Source organism: Pinus tabuliformis, chromosome 2_2 (assembly GCF_031772625.1).
Source record: "Pinus tabuliformis cultivar Carrire ecotype Pingquan chromosome 2_2, CPIR1, whole genome shotgun sequence".
Classification (NCBI taxonomy): Eukaryota; Viridiplantae; Streptophyta; class Pinopsida; order Pinales; family Pinaceae; genus Pinus; species Pinus tabuliformis.
The window spans coordinates 589,426,165-589,444,399 of record NC_142300.1 but is presented as its reverse complement, the minus strand read 5'-3'; positions in this window follow the sequence as shown (position 1 = coordinate 589,444,399).

Here is an 18,235-nt window from a genome sequence, read left to right as displayed (position 1 = left end):
AAGTCGTTATTCCTAATTACAAGACATATATTCTGAAGGTATTTAGGCCTTCACCAAGGCATATGCCTACTTATACATAAATTATACTTTAGGCCAACATTCCATAGAACCTAGCTAAAAAATGCTTTTCGTTGCTCATGCACTTCATTTCCTTCTACAATAAGAGAACATCCACTGTATGAGGAGAAGCAAAAGAGAAAATGAAATATGGTTTTAGATAATCAAGGATGACTAATACACGAGTTTCTACAAAGGCCCTTTTGATCCTTGAGATTGAATCTCAAGCTTCTTCAATCCATTTTTCCTCCATATCCTTATTCAATGTCTCTGTAATTTCTTTAATTATCTCAGTATAATTGGGTATGAACCTCCTTAAAAAGTTGATTATTCCCAATAAAGTTAGGATTTCTTTCTTATTTATCAATAATGGGATGTTTTTGACAGCTTCCACCCTCTTGGGATCTATATTCACCCCCTATTTTTCCACAATATGTCCTAGAAAGTTTCCCTCACTCATAGGAAATTGAGGCTTCTTAGGATTTAAGGACAAACCATATTTTTTGAATTTCTCAAAAGTGAGTCGTAGATGCTGAATATGATCCTCATATTTTTTTAAAAAACATTGATGTCATCTAGGTAAATAAACACATACTTATCTTGTTCTCTCACAAAAACTATATTCATTTCTCTCTAAAATGTGGCTCCTACATTAATGAGGCCAAACGACATTCTCGCATTTAAACATTCCCCAAGCCGCGGTGAAAGTAATTTTCCTTTGATCTTAAGGACACACAGCTACTTCATTTTATCTAGAAAAAAAACCATCATATACCTATGAGAAGGGCCCACCACGTTTTGCAAAATGTCATCCATTTTAGGTAGGGGGTAATTATCCTTTAGTGAGGCCATATTGAAATTCCTAAAGTCAATACATAACATGATTTCCTCATTCTTCTTCCTATCAGGAACTAGATTTTCCACCCAATATAAATACCTCAAAGGTATTATCATTTTAGCCTGGAGTAAATTCCTCACCTCTTTGTAAATTGATGGAAGTGATAAAGGGTTAATCTGCCTAAGATTTTGTTTGTATGGTTTCGCCCCACTCTTCAAAGTAATTTTATGTTGGATGATATTAGTATCAAATATTTTTAAATCATTATAAGAGCAAGAAAACACATACATATATTGGCCAACTTAATTATTCGGGGACCTTGATCTAAGCCAATATTGCAGTCTTCCACATGTTCTTCAAATTCTTGATCAGTTGGCTTGAAAAACATATCATTTGAGTTGAAAAATATTTCCAAAGGAACCAAATCTTTGGGGATAGTATTAGCTTTCAATCGTAAAATATTGTTCCCTACAATTGTTTCTTACTGCTTGGTGTGTTGTTCATCTATCACTTTCTATTCCTCCTAATTGATCTCGAATCTTGACAATCCTCCAACAACCTCCAGGAAGTGTTTGATTTGTTACTCATCTTCAAACACCTACGAATACTTAACATCGTATGATATTTAATGTCTGCATCTGACTTTAATTTTGTATCTAAGTAAGGGGTTCTGAGGATGGTTGAAGTTACTGACAGTGACAACTAAGGAATCAAGCATCAGATTTCCATCTCTATGAAAAACCTGGTTGTTAAAAGCTAAGAAAAAGTTCTCAATGAGATCTCATAACTCATTTTGGTACACCTTTAGTTTTGGACATTTGGTTGTGCATTGACTTCAGATTTATATCACCACCATCTTTGAATCCCCAAACACTGCCAAGTACCTAATGTTCACATTTTTGATAACTTGCAAACCTAGTAGCAAAGTTGCATACTCAACAAAATTATTTGTGTCTTCAAACTCCATCTTGAAAGAGAGGATCCAGCTTCCTTATGGGAATACCAGCAACACACCTACCCATTTCCTTGCCTAGAATAAGCACCACCAAAGTATATCTTCTATACCTTGTCACATTCCAGTGATTTTTGGTCTAGTGAGACAGGACATTACACCTTTGTCTCATTCATGATTTGATCATCTTCCTTTGACAACAAATATGGGAACTATTTCTCTTTACCATGCACATCGGCATTATTCAAACAGACGGTCCTTATAATTGTCTTCATAAATCTCACTTCTCTATATAATCAATGCTCCTATCCACCAAAAAAAAGAATGGTAGAATACATTAAATCCATTTTAATGAATCCTCCAGTTTTTGATCCACATGATCTGAACAAGAGCATACCAAACATCGTAGTGATATAAGCCACTGCAAGTTCCATTACAACACTCTTCGTAGGGATCTTAGCCAAATTGACAACCAGGTCTTTAATTAACCCTAGACATTTTACTCTCTTGGAGTCAAAAGAATACAACTCTTTATATGGTCTCGTTATTTGCAGCCCCATTTTCTCCATAACGGACAACAACATCAGGTTGTGAGAAGCTCCTAAGTCAAGTATGTAGTTATGTAAGAGAAGTTCATGAATCACCAAAGTGACATAGAAAGGAGGAGTAGAAGGGTCTTGTTCCTCAACACGAGGTCCAAAAAAAACCACGGGTCTTTCTTCTTGGAGGTTCAGGTTGTCTTGGAGAGGGGCCATGGTGGGAGGACACATGAACTGAGATACTTGAACTTTGTTATTTGGATGCCTCAACAATTTCGTTAAGGGGACAAATATTTTGACCTTCTCTAGCTATTTTTGAACACTAAATGTAAGGGTATTCCTATCAGTTGTGACCATGTCAACAAGCTTTTTTCCTTTCTCACAGACTGGTTTGGATTATAAGGGAAACTATTCTATTTTAGAAACTTTGGGCATGTGGATAATGGAATTTGAAGAGTCTTTCCTTTTTAGTGAGGCTTGGTCTAGTGTCTTCATTCCTTTCTCTATTTATTTGAGAGGTTTGGTGGGAGAGGAATCCTCAATTTGATTGTGCATTCTAGATCTTTTACTAGAATATCTAAGATCGTATTTCCTGTGTAGTTGGCCCTACATAAAGTCAACAAACTATCTACCATAGTTTTTCACCTCAGAATAATATAGTGGGGCCTCCCAATCATCCCCTTCTACTTCATTGGCCTCTATTTCATTTTCTCCCCCTGAAAGAGAAGAAAATTGAATTTCTTAGACTTATCTTGTTTCTTCAGCATTTTCCTATGGATCATCTGCCAAATACAATGGAGCCTGAGTGTGATCAACTTTCTCCCTTGTCTCCCTTTGCCAGATCTACAAAGGAGGTCTCCTATACTGAATATTGAACTTTGGTTAGGAGCTAGATGGTTTTGTTGAGGAGGGTTTTTGTTTTCTAACTCCAGTTTCACAAGATTGTTAGACAAGTTTCTTGTCAATTTTTTCACTTCATCAAGTTTATGATCTTGAGTTTCCTTTCCCTGGTTTGAGGAACTAGATTCCTCATTTCCCCTTCTCCTATCTCCATGATTAGCTATACCTTTCCACTTCCTAGTAGAGGTGAAATTTACCTCAAATTCTAAAGCATATATTTGAATCTAATTTATGGAGCGATACTTCCTTTCTTTGAGAGTTAAACTAAATTCAAGTTCAAAGGCCCCACCAAAAACCACTTTAGTAGTAGTATGGGGAGGTTTTATTTCATTAGGGAGACTATTTTACAATTTTTTCAAATTTTTTATGAATTCTGATACATCTTAATTATTTTTCTTCTTCATAGCATTGAACTAAGTTAGTATATAACCATGGTCCATTTTCTACTGCCATTTTTTCATGAGAGAATTCCATCTCCTCCCAGGTAGTGATTGAAGCATTTTATACTACTTTAAACCATTTCCTGGCTTCCCCATCAAGAGACTATACATAACCTCTTAACACCACATCCAGGTGTTCTACATTGAGATTTTATGCAAATGGCTAGAAAGTTTCTACATGTGGTTGTGTTGAAATTCCATCATCCCTTGTGAATCCTGGAAAGAGCTTGAGATAGTCTTGTGGCATACCATTAAAGGGTTGTGGCAAGTCTAGTGGGGCATATTTGTTTAGGATAAATCACGGGACAACATATTGAGCAAACGAGGTGGTGTAATATTTATTACAGGTCCTTGCTGAGGTGATATTGGAGTCGCGACTGACTAGATCTGGGTTGGGAAGTTATTCACACTATGCGTGGGATTGTTTATAAGGATGCATTTAACTTTTGAGCTTCAGGGAAGGGATGAAATGATAAAGAGGGTTAACTGGTAGAAGATTCTTCATTTTTTTTACTCTAAAAGGAAATGAGCCAAACAATTCACAATTTTCTTCTACGATATTGCAAGACTTTGGAGGAAAACTTAGGGTAGTTTATGGCATCCTTTTTAGATCTACTTGATGATATTTTTGGAAAATATCGCGTGGAATATGGAGTAAAAGGGGTGCACTCTCTTGAAATCCTCTGTGATATGATTTTCTCAGGGTTGAATAGAGGAGGATCTTTACCTTGGCTTGTATCAGAGCGAGTATGCGGTCTTTAGAAAGATAGGGTGCTAAAAATAAGATTGAAATAGTGGAGTTGCCATGGTGAGAGATCTTCAACTTACACTTCCCGTGCTCACCTAAAAGAGGGAATGTAAAAAACTTTGTACCCATGGAAAAATGTTATGATTCATTCCCCAACAACAACACTAGAAGATGATGTAGCTCCTAGAGATAACCCAGGGTTGAGGAAAGCGTCAGTGCCTAAGACATCTTAGAGGAGTGCTTTGAGGATTTGTTAGGATTTGTACTTAATATAATTGGAATTAGGCTGATTTAGAACTTGGCTCAACCACCCTTCACCAAGATAGACTTAAACATACACATATATATATGTATGAAGATATCACTCATCCCAAGGACAAATGTCCTGATATGGTGGTCCACACATAGCAAAATGCAACCTAATATTTATCGTTGTAGTAAGAAAAATGGAGAGAGAGAAACTATGGAAGGGAATTCAATGTAGAGGGTTGGATAACATAGAATCCTAAGCAACGAATCTCATCATAACTATGGAAGAATAGGGAGATGGAAGTGTAGAAATTGTGGAGCACATATAAGGTTCCTAGCTCTATATTTTCATGGGTACATTTTGTCACAAAATAACATTGGTAAATCTGTGATCTCATAGGTACTGTTGGCTACAATATAACATTGCCAAATTTGTAATTTCATAGGTACCATTGCTACATTATAACATAAGTACATCTGTAATTTGGGAGTGAAACCAACAAATTCTTTAAACAATTTGAGAGGAAGATAAACATACATGAAATTAAAAACAAAGGGGAACACATGCTACACATTAATCCACTTGGAATCACAAGATCTTCTTCATTAATATTTGAAAATGGGGCCCATATCATATGTCCATCACAGTTGAAATTTATATAAGCATTATCACATCATGAAAAAGTCATTAGACCAAGAGTTGGAACCCTTTCTATATAAGGAACTCATAGTACCTGCAAATATATATTTTAGACCTCCGGGAATAGGATTTTGGAACCCTTCAAATGAGTTTATTGCCCTTATTTATGGGCAGAGTGGGAGCTCTAAATCAACAATTACAAAATATCCTCTAATGTTACAGTTCTCTGATCGTTGAGATGTCTCTACGTGCACATATTCAAATGATTACATAAAATATTGATTCCTTCTTTACAATGCATAACTTACAAAATAACATAATATGGGAAAACTGAATGATGGCTACAACAAAAAATGTCCATGACAATTCTTGTGATCGCCTCTCATTAGGCCAAATCTCTGGAAGGGTATTCCTTCGCAATTATCGACCAATATGCCTATTGCATTCTCACCCTAACTGTTTAATCTCCCCTCTTGGAACTAGCCATGATCAGGTGTGGTGGTGTTGAAGAAGTCTCATGACATAACTGTTGACCCATCCACTTGCATACAGTCTAGGCTATATTATCGTAAACCAATACATCCCATAACTGGTATAAAAGATCATCACGAAAACACAGCACTCCGATTGGCCTTGGCTCCTTTATCACATATCAACAATGGGACCACTGCCAGTGACCAATGTTTTAATGCATAGGCATTGCAATATTAGAGCCTTCCATCCTCATGACTTCATTTGAAATAAAATTCCAAAACCCTAAATTTCTGATGCAACATGTCCTCATGTGGCCATGCAATGATAACATAATTTTCCATGATTTCTTCTTGGAACCAAATATCTATTACCATGTGTCCATTTTTTAGGAGAGAGAAAGGGACTCTATGGTCCTTGGTGTTGCATTGCTTTCCTTTGTATTTTTGTGGCCAAGCGCAAGTCTTTATCAGAGCCCTTCTTCATCATAATTTTTTCAAAAAGGAATTAAAAGAGTTTTACTACCTTCAACCTCTTATACTCGTTCTTGGTACTTAGGTTCTTTACCCGCTCTATGACCTCAATTCTTTTGAGTCTTCATGAGCAGTTGTGACATGATATCAGAGCTCCTATCATTAACAACATGGAAAGTCTACTCCTAGGCACTCCATCATCGGATCAGATATGCCAATAACACATAGTGAATTTTCAGGGATGTAGCCTACTCATAGTACTTGAGAAGGCCTACATTCCTTAAGAGAACTCAAGTCGTTGTAATAATAAGATGAGGCTATAAATCTTGTTGGATACCTAATCCTCTAAGTGTTGGTGTGGAAGTTGAATAGTGTAAGGAAGTCCAAGAGACCTTGGAATATGAAGCCAAAGGTCATGTGAATGTACTATAAATGTATATCATTTGTTAATAATATATATACTCTCATGATTATCTTTAATATTATGTTGTTGCCATGTATGCGCCTATTATGGTATCAAAGTTGGCGTACCCTTGCCATACTCCAATCCGAGCCACTTGTGTTGTGGCCTCTCTATGCATGTCAGTTCTACATTTGTACGGATAGAAATCCGATTATGTGTGCATGCCTATTTCATACTGTACACTATTCGGATGACCTCTCTCAGCTATATTTGTTTTAGGTTCTCTATCCACTCCCTCAAATAGAAAAAACGCACCTGCCTGGACTCTACACCTGAGTGCTCTGCCAAAGGTGTGCAGAATCAAAGAAGAAGGAAAAGAAGAGTGTTACGAGTTTGCACATAGAAAGTATTGGAGAAAACCTCCAATCTTACAACAAAGGTATAACTGCAAGGCTTCCTAAAACCTAAGGATTTATGAAGGAAGCGTAAAGGAAAGAAGAAATGAATAAACAAAGTGGACATCGATATCAAAACAATTGAAGACCATAAGGCGAGAACAAATACACAGGCAGAGAGCTGAATAGGCTATTACACAGTAAGAAACAAAAGAACGTAGCAATGCATAGTAACCGTTGGATTAGTCGGCTCAATGGATAGGGTTAATGGAAGATGAGCAACAAAGATGTTATTGCAGGAGATTAAGTTAAGAAATGGACGGCTCACATCAAGGCATGTGTCGAAAGAAGGGTGGAAAATATGCAGAATAATGGAGTAGTCTTCATAGGCAGTAAGTAGTATCTCACGCGCCCTAAAAGATGTAAATCATATTCTCCAAACTGACATGATTAACCTGAGGGGTTGACATGTAGCATGGGAAAACCACTTTTCTTGCATGCTCTCGACTTGTTATGCACCATGCAATATTTCATGCAATATTACATGATAACCGTTTGATCAAGCGGGATTGATCGATGGTGGAGATTGGCCAAGCTAGTTGGTGAGTGGGTGACGCGATAGTTGGTGGATTAGATGGGTCAGATTTGATGATGATCGCGTTGGAAGATGAATGTGAGTTAATTTATATTTCAGACGTGATAAGGTTATGAACTCGGGTTTTAATTCCTTTTTGTTCCATGGAAAATTTTAAGGTTTGCCATATACTGGGTAAATTAAATAGTTCTTCTATTTTAGCAGAATAACTAAAATTGGAGGTTGATGGCTGATACTCCAAAGGAAACCTGAGAAGAAGTTCCACCTAAACTTGAAGGAATAGTTTCTCATTTTGAGGAATTATACTTAACACCTCTAACCAAGCCACCATTAGGAAATCACAGAATATAATTTAGAGACAGATTAAACTTCATGAAAGTGGTAATTCTTGATGGAATGACGAAACCCTGACAAAGTTTCTCTCCTTTCGTTGATCCTTTGAAGATTTGAAGATAATATTAACCCTCTTTTCCACATTAGGGATATAATCTGCAATTTTGATCTTGGCATGAGTTTCTTGCCTCAAGGATTGTATAATACTGTCACCTTTCCCAATCACACTACCTATCTTGTTAGCACATAAATATTACCAATCTAACTCATACGAAGAGGTTTTTGATATACTCTATCCCACAAAGGATCTTTGTTTTGTTGGAATCAAGAGACTTTAGGAAAGGATTATCAATTTCTGATGGCGAAGGGTGGAAATCAATAACTCTATTCTCTTCAACATTACCTCTAAACTGGAATGCAGAATATCTACTCAAATTTGCATTAATTCTCTATTGAAGCATTGAAGTTTGTACACTCATACGTTGGATAAAATGCTAGATTGTGAGCGCATATTGTCAAGTTGATTGAAGGCTGGTGTTATATGTGCATTGGAACTACAATATATTTGTGAGATGGGCTTTAAAGTAAATGTGTTTATATACAATGTGTGTGTTTAGGAATGTATGTGCATCTTTTTGCATTGTGTAGGTGCCATTCTTTGTATTGTATAGTTGCAAACTATGGTATGTGCGTTAAATACTAATTTTTGAGTCATATTTATTGCTACCGAGCGTTGGTGTACTGTTGTGGGTCAAATATGTCTCTACTATATATTGGAAAAGCTATATGATTGCACCAATGTTGTTTATAGAGTTGTCTCTATAAATAAATAGAACCCTTGTTAGTGTATTCTCTACACTTTATATAAAAGAAGTATTTTGCAGAGAAGAGAAGACATTTGTATTAGTTGTAATATTGGTACATTTGTTGTGAAATGGTTATAATTGGTGAAGTATTAGAGTTCCTCAATATTATGATACACTCAGTGACTGAAAACACATTCATAATCAGTAAATACTCTCTCTCCAAAATTCAGACATGTCTACAACATGCACAAGAAAAAATCAGCTTTTTGCAGCTTGAATCTCAACTATAGTAGGAAGAATTACAACAGTGGGGTCATCATTTTGAACCTGTTTCTATTCATAATATTGAAAAAGACTCCCATAAATAGCAAGACAATCATGTTATAGTTGATTTAGATCCAGTGCCCAATAAAGCAGTAGAGTCACATGTAAATGCAAAAGTTCAGTTTTCATTTCGCAAGCCCATCATCAGACCTTGGGAAGATCTTGTTAGCAACAAGCACAGAATTGATCTTGGATATGTCAAGGACATGTCCTTTCATATTCTAGATTACTCAAAGCCCATCCAATTTAATAGTGTTGGATTCCTTTGTGATAGTTCACCTTCAGCTGTTACAAATTATGCTCCTCTTCCATAGTAATAACAATATATTGTGAAATTCCAACACTGTGACCGAGTTGGCCATATGAAATATCATTGTTTTGATCTTCATCCATGTAAGCATTCTCATAAAACCAATCATTCTTCAAACAGATGCTTTACAAACAAACCTCCTACAAGAACAAAGATTCATCTTGGATGGATCGCTTCTTGGCAATGGGCTTCAATAGCCAAGAAGATATTTCACTCATACAATAGGATTTGTTCTCAAATATTGAAAAGTCTTGTAGTTGAGATCTCTTCGTCTTCTCAACTTTTATCTGATAGGGGGGAAGTAATGGTCATCTATAAACTTCAAAGCCACATCAACGAGCGTGAGCCACAACCTGCCATACCAGATTCAGAGTTGTAGCCAGAGACAAAGATGCCCCTAAGCATGTATTTGGTTGGTAATGCCTCTTCAAAGAATTGGGGACACTTCCTCTAATAGAAGACTTCAACTTCTTGTTAGTTTTGGAAGAGTTATAGGAATGGCAGTAAGCATTCCAATGTTGGTGGTAATCCTTAAACCATCATAGGTTGAGACCTCCCTTTTCAGGTTGAGGTTCACCCTTTTATTCGGGGTGAGACCTCCCTTTATTGGTCGAAGGTTTCCCTCTTGAAAACATCAAGGGTACTTCCTCTAGCAAAAAACCTAAGCTTCATGCCAGACTTAGAAGATTTCTGGGAACTGTACTAACTATTCGAGTGTTGGTGGTCAACCTTAAACCACCTCCCTTATACCAACATTTGAGAGAGCACATTCAATATAGTGTTGCCATACATTTTTTGCACATTTTGTATTATAGCTCTCTTCTTGGACTCATACATACCCCTTCGGATTAGGGGGGGGGGGGGTGTTGGACACCTAATCCTCTAAGGGTTCATGTGGAATCTGAATAGTCTAAGGAAGTCCAAAAGACCTTGGAATATGAAACCAAAGGTCATGTGAATGTACTATAAATGTATATCATTTGTTAATAATAGACATACGCTCATGCTTATCTTTAATATTTTGTTGTTGCTATGTATGTATCTAACAAATCCATCTCCCTCTCTTTGGCCTCCTATGTTCAAAATATGTTGTATGGGTCTACCTATTGCTCCTACTCCCATTGCTACTTCCTTTGTTGACATCTTTGCTACATGATTGACATATAAATACATCAGACTCATACATAAAATACAATTTTTTTGGTTAAATGAAATCTGTATTTATAAATATGGAAACATGACTTTTAATTAAAAACAAACAAAGAAATTAATCATTGGTGTGCTCAAAACACAGTCATTCACCAGCTCTTATGCACATCCAAACATAAATGCACCAATCTCAGTGTACACATAAGTATGAAACACCATTGTTGGTTCACAAATTTAAATTTTCATAGTGGTGTGTCACACTTGTGCACATGTACACACGAATAACCTTTTCACACTTGCACAGAACGTTCAAGATATTGGATGCACTGAGCTATAACTAAATTTTTAAATATTATTTTTGTGGTGCGTTTGCTAAATATAAATGCACCGACATACAATTTATACTATTTCGAGTGCATTTTTATTTACAAAATAAAACGTGATAATTGTAGTGCATTACGTTTGCACATCAAAATGCGGTGCACCTTGTAAATTTACAGTGTGCATCGGTATTGTTGCGAGCCAAATATATCGAATGCACTATGTGGAGAGGTTTTCTTTTTCAAAAAAAAATGAAAAAACTAACCTAATATGTAATTCTAATCCGCTAAAAATTTATATTAAAGATAAACATAGATATTACCTAGACATTTGGTTGTCGGGGTGGCATTGTGGATAGGTAATGCAAAAAACACGAATTTTAGTATAGTTTGAAAAATTGGAAAGTCACCGAATGAGCATGGTACATAACGATGGTGAACAAGAGAAGCATCAATGCTAGGGAAACTACATGAGGAAAGAGTGGCACCAGTGCTTCAAAGCTATCAATCATTATAGATGGTAAAAATGAAATTTAAATTCTCGAGGGATTTTTTTATTTAACCCTCGTGTGATGTGTTACTCTAACCACACCAGTGAGAAATAGATCCAAGAGCACCACATTTTTTTAAAATTAAAAAATCTGTAATAGTTCTTTTATCAAGATGCCACAAGGCATTATAATATAGGTATCACATAGGTGTCTTGTCTAATTATAGCATGACTCTACTTTTAAAAATTAAAAACTCCCTAGTGGTGCTCTTTCGTAGACACCTTTGGTTGTTTTAGTACATTTACCACACTGGCACACCATTGGAAAATAACATCACATTTTTCTGAAATTTAAAGACTATAGTGGTGTTACTTAGTGATATGCACAAGGCCATTTTACTACATTAAGGGCACAGGAGCTATTGATTATTCAAACACTGGTGTGTTATGTTATTTAGCACACCATATTTTTTTTATATATATAAATAAACTTTTCATGGTACAACATGTTATATGCGACACTTGTGTTTGTATGGATTGTAAAGCACTGGTGCATTTGTATATTGTAGACACACTATCCAAAAAAACATCTACAAAAACATTTTCCTAACCACCTCCGCTACAAAAGGATTTACGGGTTATTTTTATAGGGGCTTCCACAAAATCCCCCACTAGAAGATTTATTCCTTGTAATGTGTGAAAATAAAATAAATAATTGTACTTCATTGAACATAATTAAACTAGTGCATTCATTAAATTAAATAGCTTGTAAAGTCATAATTCCATAATAAGTATTGACACACATACTTCATCATATAAAGTTGCTAACATTAAAAAAACCATAAAAATTAACTAAATTATAACTTTATTTATATTTATTATTATCATTAATGCTAAAAATAATTAATATATATGTTAAACATATATCTATTGATATGTAATAAGATTATTAATCATGTAGATTCAATCTCACTTTATTATGGAGATTCTTAATTTGTAAATAGACATTATTACAATATCATGGCTTATTAATACCACATGCCCAATAAACCATAACTCATTTCACATTCATACTCATTCATATGAGAATATTATTAATTAATGAATAGAACTAAATGGGAAAAAAATGTATAACTATTTTGGAAATCCCAACCTCTAATTAGTGTATACTACTAACAATATTCCACAATATTCTATGTAGATTAAGTATATTGATCTAATAATTATTGATGATAAAATTAAAATTTCGGAACTCCTATTCCAAAGTAGACATAACTACTCGCATAATTAAAAAAAAAACCAATTCAAACTAATAAAATTGTAATTTATTTTAAATTATCATTATTATCATTAACTAGCTTAGCTATATCAATTTAAATGGTTTGTAAGACCAATCATAATAAGATTCAAAAATATTTACTCCATCATACATTGCCATAACTACAAATAATCATAAAAAATTTAGTTGAATTATATATATTTTTTAGAATTATTATTAATATTATTATTATTAAATTATTTTAAAAATAACATAGGATTTCAATGAGTTATATATATATATATATATATATATATCTATATATATATATATATATATATATATATATATATATATATAGAGTTAACTATGGAGATTTACACTAGATTTATCATGTAAATTAACTAATTCTTTTTGTTACAATAGCCTGGGACAATATTATAGCCTATCAGTATCACATATCAATATGACATGTATTGATATCAAATTTTATCTATTTAATTAATTTGAGATATGTTAATAGATAGAGTATAACTAATTTGGAGATAAATCTTTACCCTTTATTTATAAATACAACTATGAATATTTCTACATATTCCATGAACCTTAAATATTTAGAGTCCATGTAATGATTACTCATAATTAAATTAAAATTATGAAAGACCTATTATTAAATAGACACTTACAAAAAGAATTATTATATAAATTCAAAGTATACAATTTAGAAACATGGAAAAATATTCTTGGCCAGGGAGATTATGTCACTTTATTATAGATATTATTCATTTGTAATCAAAATTTTTTACAATACTATGAGCTAATACAAAACTTATCAATATCACATACTTAAAAAAATATAACTCACCTCAAATGACACTACCTCATATGACATTTATTTCAATTAATTAATTTAATTTAAAAAAATGACAAGACATAAATCTCAATATTTAATTTGTATATAATTTATGTATACTAATGTAACATCTCATTTCAACATCTCATTTTCAACATCTCATTTCATGATATCAATAGCAACATAAAAGAAAAAAAATTGATTCTAATTTTACTCATTTTTTGTATTTTTAAAGTAACACCGTGGATTTGGCTCATAAGGTGGTTTATACGTCAAAGTTACAACCAACAGCTATAACAATATTTTGATTAATAATAACATGGTAATTATTCTGTTCTTTAAGACGTAAACAACATTACGTTGAACGTACTAGGAATTCCTTGTCAGCGTTGGTCTTTGAACTCAAAGAGTGTTTATGCTGCATGAAGTGGTAATATGTATGTTTCTAAGGTTATATTTGGACCCTGGCAAAGGCTTATGTTATGGTTTGAAGTGTTATAATCAAACTATAATATCGAGGGCTTATCCCCTATGCTCCACGTGCCAACGAATATTCTCGATCCCCGTGAAATGACAACTAGCAATGATCCAACCTCGATCCATTAGGGTTTGGATCCAACGGTCCAGATGCTCCATTACGGGATTTGGGTAGCTACCTGTTTTTCCTTGGCCATTCCTCTATCATCCTTCCTCTGTTGTTTGCCAAAGAGGCTCTGCACTAATTCGACTCGGGAAAGGGTTTCCTACTTAAAATACATACGTAATCTTCAGACCATGGTTAAGTTTTCTCATTTGTTTTGATTTACTCCATAGTTGAGTTTATTCTTGCAACATTCACAGAGTTTTCTATAGAAAAAGAGTATCCTTTTCAGGTTATGGCTAACTTCAGCGCCTTCTGCATCTAGGTGTGGTCAGTGACTAAGCCTCAAGGACAACTATTTATCTTGTTATCTGAGATTTGAGGAAGGGCTGATGGTTAATGTGAGTTCTTTATTTACTTGTGTTTCCTTTCTCGCAATTCCAGCTCAGAGGCTTCTTTCACTTGAGGATTTCGCTACAGGTAAGATGTGCATCTCCTTTGCGGTCGTTATCTTGTCTAATTTCTTTTTTTCTATTAATTCCTCGGACGTCATGAACACTAAGGCTTCTCGTACGTTTGATTTGTGTTATCGCAGGTCGAAGGTTAGTGCTTTGTTCACCTGCTGCTACGTGCTTCCACCATGCAAGGGTTTGTACTACCTTCTAGACAAGTAACTGGCTACGGTTTATATTTCTAGGTTCTTTAGAACACTCTCCACTGATGTCTTCGATAGTTTATGTTGAATTGACTAGCATCATAATTGTTCCGAGGTGCAAAATTGTATAATATTTCGCTGGGTTATAGATTTGGGACCTGCAAAGATCATGTGAAGGGCTCTCAGTTGTTAGAATAAAACCCTAATTCTCTTTCTAGTGATTTCTTACCCGGTCATTTTTTTTAAGTCTGAATGTATTATATGACTCATATGTACACCGGGAGCGCCGGTCGCTTATGTCGGCTTCCTGCTATGGTTATTACGACATCTCTGATGGTTATCCGCCATCCCATTGTCTACTAAGGGTTCAATCGTACATATGTTTGTGTTTATATATTTCTTTTATGATATTCTTATGGAATTATTAATTATTTCAGCGTACAGTATTACTTCTAGTTTTCTTTAGTTGGTGACATATTGTTTTCAAGATTATGAGTTTAGCTAATGATTTTACGGGATAACAATCTTTTACAGGTTACTGTTCTGTTTACATACAACCCCAAACCTTTTAACTATACCTTGCACTTAGTTTTTAATTACATTCGTCTTCTTTTTAACTTTTGGGACGGGAACGGATTCTAGGCTGCTGATTTAGTTCGTCTTGGCCTGGGAACTAAAAAGGTTCCCTCATATTTTCGAACGACCCTGTTCTTTGGTCTGTTTGGCATGAAGTGTTAGCTTTACACAAGTATTTATATTAATTATTAAATAACAGTGAAATATTGATATATATGGCTTTTCTGGGTTGCTTCACAAGGTCATAGCCAGATTCTATGTTCTTTTCTCCCTTTATTTCCATGCGAAAACCACAATCGGTTGTTGTCTAAGATTCTTCCTTAGGTGGCCTTACTTATTCTACATGCAACAAGTAATTACTCTGTGCACTTTCCTACACCCCGTTATCAATTCCGTTGAGATCTATGTTGCACATTTGTAAAGGGTTGACTTTGTATATCTACTCAACAAGACACATATTTTTTTTTAAACAAAGAACACACAGAATTTATTTCTCTCATCAACAAGGTTTAAATAAGTTCTTGGTTGATTGAACCTTTCGTTTACAACAGATTGACTTTGTCTACTTACTCAACAAGTCCCGTATTTCTTTTTGGACAAAGAACACGGAGTGTTTATTTCTCTTATCAACAAGGTTTGTTACATCATGGATTCCAGTAGGTGACAACCTTAAGAATAACATTTCTCTACTGTTCTTTTCTAGGAAATGTCCATTACAATAACATAACTCATCTCTGTAATCCACACAGAAATCTAACCATATTTATCTAAGAAATCAGACAGTCAAGGAATTTACTGAGAGATGTCCTCCATTCTAGGAAATGTCCATTACACTAACATAACTCATCTCTGTAATCCACACAGAAATCTAAGGATATTTATTTGAGCAATCAGACAGTCAAGGAATTTACAGAGATCTCCTCCTAGTCACCAGAGTGGAAATTACAGTAGATAGACAGTGACCTATAAGGCCTATTATGGCATCAAGATCTCCTCAGTCCAGCGAAGAATTGCACAATCAATTTATGGCATCAAGGCCTCCTCAATCCAGCAAAGAATTGCACAATCAACTTAAGAAATCCTCTGGTTCATACTCCAGCTCAACAGTGCCTTCATGGCACCTTTCTGCTTCACATTCTGCATTTTTCCTTCTCTCTTGAGGTGCCTCTAACCATTTTCCTCTTGGTTCTCTTTTTCCCACTCACATATTTTATCTCTGAAGAGAAACTATATATGGCCCTCTTCTTCCCACTCACATATTTTATATTTTATCTCTGAAGAGAAACTATGTATGGCTAAATATTGACAATCTCATTTCTAGATATTTTCACATATTTTATATTTTATCTCTGAAGAGAAACTATGTAGGGCTAAATATTGACAATCTCATTTCTAGATATTTTCACATATTTTATATTTTATCTCTGAAGAGAAACTATGTATGGCTAAATATTGACAATCTCATCTCTAGATATTTTCTTTCAAATTCCAAGAATTTTGAATTTAGCTATTACAAATCCATTGTTTACCAAATTTAAATAATAAAGTAAATACAAAATACTTAAAAACTCAATTCGAAAAGAGACAACTAATATTAATTTAAAATTTATTTCTAATAATTACATTATTAAACAAATAAATCTATAATTATCCATAAATAATCTAGATTTTTTTTCCAAATTCCAAAGAATTTTGAATTTAGCTATTAGAAATCCATTGTTTACCAAATTTAAATAATAAAGTAAATACAAAATACTTAAGAAATCGACACAAACCTATAGAGATAAAACTAATATTAATTTAAAATTTATTTCTAATAATTATATTATTAAACAAATAAATCTATAATTATCCATAAATAATCTCGCATTTTGTAACCTTCACACAACAAAACACTAAGTAACTTTTTTTAATAATAATTTTGTAACCTTCAAACAACAAAACACCAAGTAACCTTTTTTAATATTAATATATTATTATTTTGTTCAATAATTTTTTTAATAAAAATAGGTGAGAAGATTCTTGGAAATTTAACACAATCAATTAATTATTTTAAAATTAGAAAATTCTAAAATATTTTATTTTTCTCCTTTTTAATCTTCAAGAGAAGAATAAACACCTTTGTTTCTATTATATAAAAAAATTAAATTTGGAAATTAAACTAAAATTTTAAAAAAATGGCATCATAAAAAAATCACAATCAATTAATTATCTTAAAATTTGGAATTTCTAGAATTTGTTAATATTTCTCTTTTTAAATCTTCAAAAGAAAGTAAACACCTTTGTTTCTATTATATAAAAGAATTAAACTTTAACATCTTATTATCTTCGCTATAAAATTTATAATATATCTCAATAATAACAAATATAAAATTTTGTTTCAATGGGTTTGGTGTTTTGGCCATGCTAAATTTCTTTAGTGGGGAAAGGTCACTGTAGTAAAGAAAGTTACCAATTTTATAGTTTTTTTGGCCGACAATTTGTTATTCGATAAATGATCAAGGCCTCAAAAGTGCCATGCATAGATCACCCTTCAATTCTTTTCAAAATATGCTTGGATCATTTCCCACTTTGAGGTTCTTTCAGGTTTATAAACACATGAACTCAATGGCTAAATGCTTGGTAAATAAAGGCTCAACTTTGGAGCAAGGCAGAATAAGGCAGAATAGAAGTACATAATAGAATAAATAAACTATCCCTTACTTCTTAGTCATAGGTGGACAATAGAGCTTCTTACATTTTTATATTTAATTATATCATTTAACAGTTTGTGTCACGCTCCCAATTCTTTTTTTGTTAAATTGAGCGGGTGCGGCACCGCCTAAGTTAATAACTTGTTCACCGTTATTTAACTTTGCGAACTACGCCTTCAACAATTCAT